This window comes from Ixodes scapularis, unplaced genomic scaffold (genome assembly GCF_016920785.2).
Source record: "Ixodes scapularis isolate PalLabHiFi unplaced genomic scaffold, ASM1692078v2 PGA_scaffold0__279_contigs__length_252992795, whole genome shotgun sequence".
Lineage (NCBI taxonomy): Eukaryota > Metazoa > Arthropoda > Arachnida > Ixodida > Ixodidae > Ixodes > Ixodes scapularis.
In genome coordinates this window covers 95,324,463-95,328,396 of record NW_024609835.1, presented here as the reverse complement: position 1 = coordinate 95,328,396, position 3,934 = coordinate 95,324,463, and positions in this window count along the sequence as shown.

Below are 3,934 nucleotides of genomic sequence, written 5' to 3'. Positions count from 1 at the left end.
CATTTCCCTGGAGCCCACACATTCCACAGTCATCTTAAGCGTGAATGGGTGACGTCAATATTGTTGCGTGTGCTCGCGCACACCGGCAGCTGGTGGCTCGTGGAAAGATAGTGCGCCATTTATTCTAGGCACTGAAATGTGTGGTTCAGCACCGAGAGAGAAAGCCCGGGGATTTCTCCGCGGCACGCGCATCCCGCGACGAAAACGTCGGGTTTTGCGATGTGCGAAATCCTCGCGTTTTTTTCTCGTGATGCGCGCGTGCCGGAGAGAAATCCCCGAGATTTCTCCCTCGTGCGAGCGAAACCGAAGCTAGACGCTCAAGCATGCTGCCCTGAATCTTGCGCTGCATGAGTGTGCGTGCTTAGCAAAGCCGAAACGTGGAGCTCGCTCTCGTAGCTTCTGCTGCGCTCACACTTAAAGTGAAACGGAGTATAATTCGCGCTTTGAATGGGCTTGCTAAGCACGCGCACGTGCACAGCAAGCATCGTCCCGGGCCTTAAGCTCGAGCTTAAAGCGAGCGCGTAGATTGAGAGCTCGCCCTGCAGAACCCAAAGATTACGAGTTTAGTCGTTAACTCCCGACCCTTCCCGTTTGGATCTGAATAAGCACCGTACCGACATGCGGTTGTGTACCACTAACGGGTAATGCGCGTTACAAAGTCTAGACTATACTCTCTTACGCGTGTTCGCAGAGGACACTATGAGCCATCTCGGTAGTGATGCAAAACTATCGATAAATTGACTATCGATACTATCGATAGTTTTCCAAAACTATGAATAGTGTCAAAGAACTATCGATAGTACTATCGATAATTTATCGACAGTCGACTATCGATAGTTTTTCGATAGTCGACTATCGACGGGTTTTGGATAGTCGACTATCGATAGTACTATCGATTTTCTCGACTGTCAACTATCGATAGCTCTATCGATAGTTTTTTTTTACTATTGGAAGTCAGATTTCTAGCGACAATCGGTACTATCGATAGTACTCTCCATAGTTTTGCACCAACACAGTTGCCGCACCGCCGCTTTGTCTCCCTTCCTCCTCTCTTCGCCCAAACGCCCGTCTTGTTCATCACAGAAAGTTGAACCAAAGTTGGGATGGTAAGTGATTGGGCTATTTGGTGACCCATTTGAAAAAATAAAGCCAGAAAAAGAGACGAGGGAGCAATGCAAATGTCTAGTGTCGCAAAACTATCGAGAGTAAACCTTCGACAGTACTATTGATAGGTTTACGAAAGTCGACTCTCGATAGTTGCCCGATAGTCGATTAACGATAATTTTCCGATAGTCCGCTATCGATAGTACTATCGATAACTTTTCGATAGTCAGATTTCTGGCGGCTATCGATACTATCGATAGTACTATCGATAGCTTTGCACCACCACATCTCGGTCAATCGAGCAACAGGCGTGACACGTGGTTTCGCTTTCTACGCGTCGTTCTGCCCAGCCGGGAGGTCAGTGACACGCTATCAGCACGCAATATGCCCCTTTGAGTCGTAGCGTCCGCTGCTGTCTATTTTCGGGTGAAACGGAACGTAACAGTCATACTGCAATGTGTAAATTTCTTATCAATATCGCAGAGGCAAATAATAGGTGACAAGTGACTGCTGTTCCTTGAATATTTGACAAGCATTGCGCTGTCTATCTCTGTTTCATACTTAGCGTGCATCGCTGTCAAAGCTACTGGCGCAAGCCTGGGGCTTGATCTCGTTGATCGTTTGCACGCGTTCTCGCGCAAACAATACAATACATCAGGGGTGGCCAGGCTGACCCGGCCTATACTCCGTTTCAGCTTATGTTGTACCGCAGCGAAGGCTGGAAGCGCGAGCTTATAGCGTTGACAGCTGCCCTTACTGCCCCAGAGCAAGGAGCTCGCGCTTACAGCCTTTCCTGCGGTACAACATCAGGTGAAACAGAGTAAAGGAGCCGCAAACAAAACCACAAAATTTCCAAGAGCCGCGAGGGGGGGGGGGGGGGGGGGGGACAAGGCAAATATTTGTTTAGAGCAACAAACGAACCTCGGACTACTTTCAATCTATCTGAGTCAAAAGCAGTCCAACTGTACGTAAGGTAGCAGTAGCACAAAACAACCAAACCGCAACCTGTCTTTCAATTTAAAACGCGCTCCATTTTTTTTTTGGGGGGGGGGGAGGGGGGGGGGAGTGTTCCTGTGTCCTGGAGGGAAGCGGGGTAGGTAGGGGAGGCGGGGGGGGGGGAGGCAAGGAGGGGAGGGAGCTGCGAGCAGCACTTTAACACGCGAAGAACCGCATGCGGCTCGCGAGCCGCAGCTTGGCCTCTCCTGCGATAGATAAAGCCACGCGCTCGCGCCAGTAGCTTTGACAGCGCTGCACGCTAAGTATGCAACATGGTATAAATATCCACAAAAATCAAGTTAGGTTTCCATAGATGCAACGGTGTCTGTTTTTGACCTCAGCTTCCCAAGGTCCTGCGTTTAATGTCTCACGTGTCGCTTGAGCACACGAATTTTGCTACTGGTCAGGATTAGCTCGTGTTAGCTGGGACCCCAAGAAAAGCACACGTGAGCTTTTCCTCTTTCTATTTTGAGAAGGAAACTTCCCCTCCCCCCTTCTTTTTTTCTCTCCTAAGGTGTCAAGGTGTCAAGGGGGAAAAGAGGAAAGGTCCTAGAAAGGGTTCTCTTCGCTCGGCCTGGCCACGATCGAGGCGCTCCGTGGGGACGGTCGTTGCAACTAAGATGGGGTGTCCAGAAATCCTGGCCTTTGTGCGGTTGACGAAGGAATTGTGCCTTGAGGAATAGCAACGTTAAGACGTAAAGTGCGTGAAGTAACTGGGTATCGGTTGTCTCCCTTTAACATCGCAGTGCTGACGACGAGAAAACTGCGTAACTGCTTTCGAAACGCGTCTCTTTACCTGCGGGGAGAAGCTGACTTCGATACAAATAGAGTTCGCGGAAAGCTCGTGTTACGGTTTTATTTGCTGCTTTTCTCGCCCCGTGCAATAGACGCAGCGTCCTCGTTAAGCCTTATTAAGCTCGATTCGCTCGATTCGTGGCCGCTATAATGAGATGCAGTCGACGGAGGAACCTTGTCACCCTGCTTTCAGGACGACGGTTTCTCCCTTTCTAAAGGAACATGGGTTACAACAGCGTTCCTTCTTTCACGGAGGACTATAGATACCGTTTGTCTAAAAGCGTAGTGACGTCCTACGTCCGCTACGCTATCCTAAAAGCGTAGTGACGTCCTACGTCCGCTACGCTAGCCACCCAGTGATGTCGTGAGCTCACGTGGGGAGCTATGCTTTGTTATTCGGGAGCCAGCTGTGCGTACCAACAGTCGCCTGAGGTATATATATGGTGGACAAAGTGTTATTCCCTAGCGACAGTCACCAGCAAGCAAATGATGCTGGACTAAGCATGACTTACCACCGCCAACCGCCTATGAATTAAGTATGCTATACTAAGCGCTTCGCCACCGACGGTCACCCGAGAACCAAGTATGCTGGACTAAGCATTACTCACTGCCGACGGCCGCCTGTGGACTATGTTGAACTAAGAATGACTCGCAGCCGGCGGTTGCCTGCAGACTAAGTATAAGTTGCCGAAAGGCTTAGCACAGCATACTAAGTATGCTGTACTAAGCCCTCCGCTCCCGACGGTCGCCTGTGAACGGAGTATGCCGGCTAAGTAGTACTCACCGTCACGGTTGTCTGCAGACAAGTAAGGTGGATGAGTGCAAGTGGGCGCCGACGGTCGTCTCCGGACTAAGTATGCTCGGCAAAGTATGACCCCCCAGCCACTGGCCTATGTAGTAAGTATGCATGCTGGTCTAGGTATCACTCGCCACCGGCGGTCGCCTGAGGACTGTGTGTTAAACTAAGTATAAATTTCTGTCAGCAGTTCTTTCTAAACTAAGTATGCTGGACGAAGCACTTCGCCCACGACGGTCACTT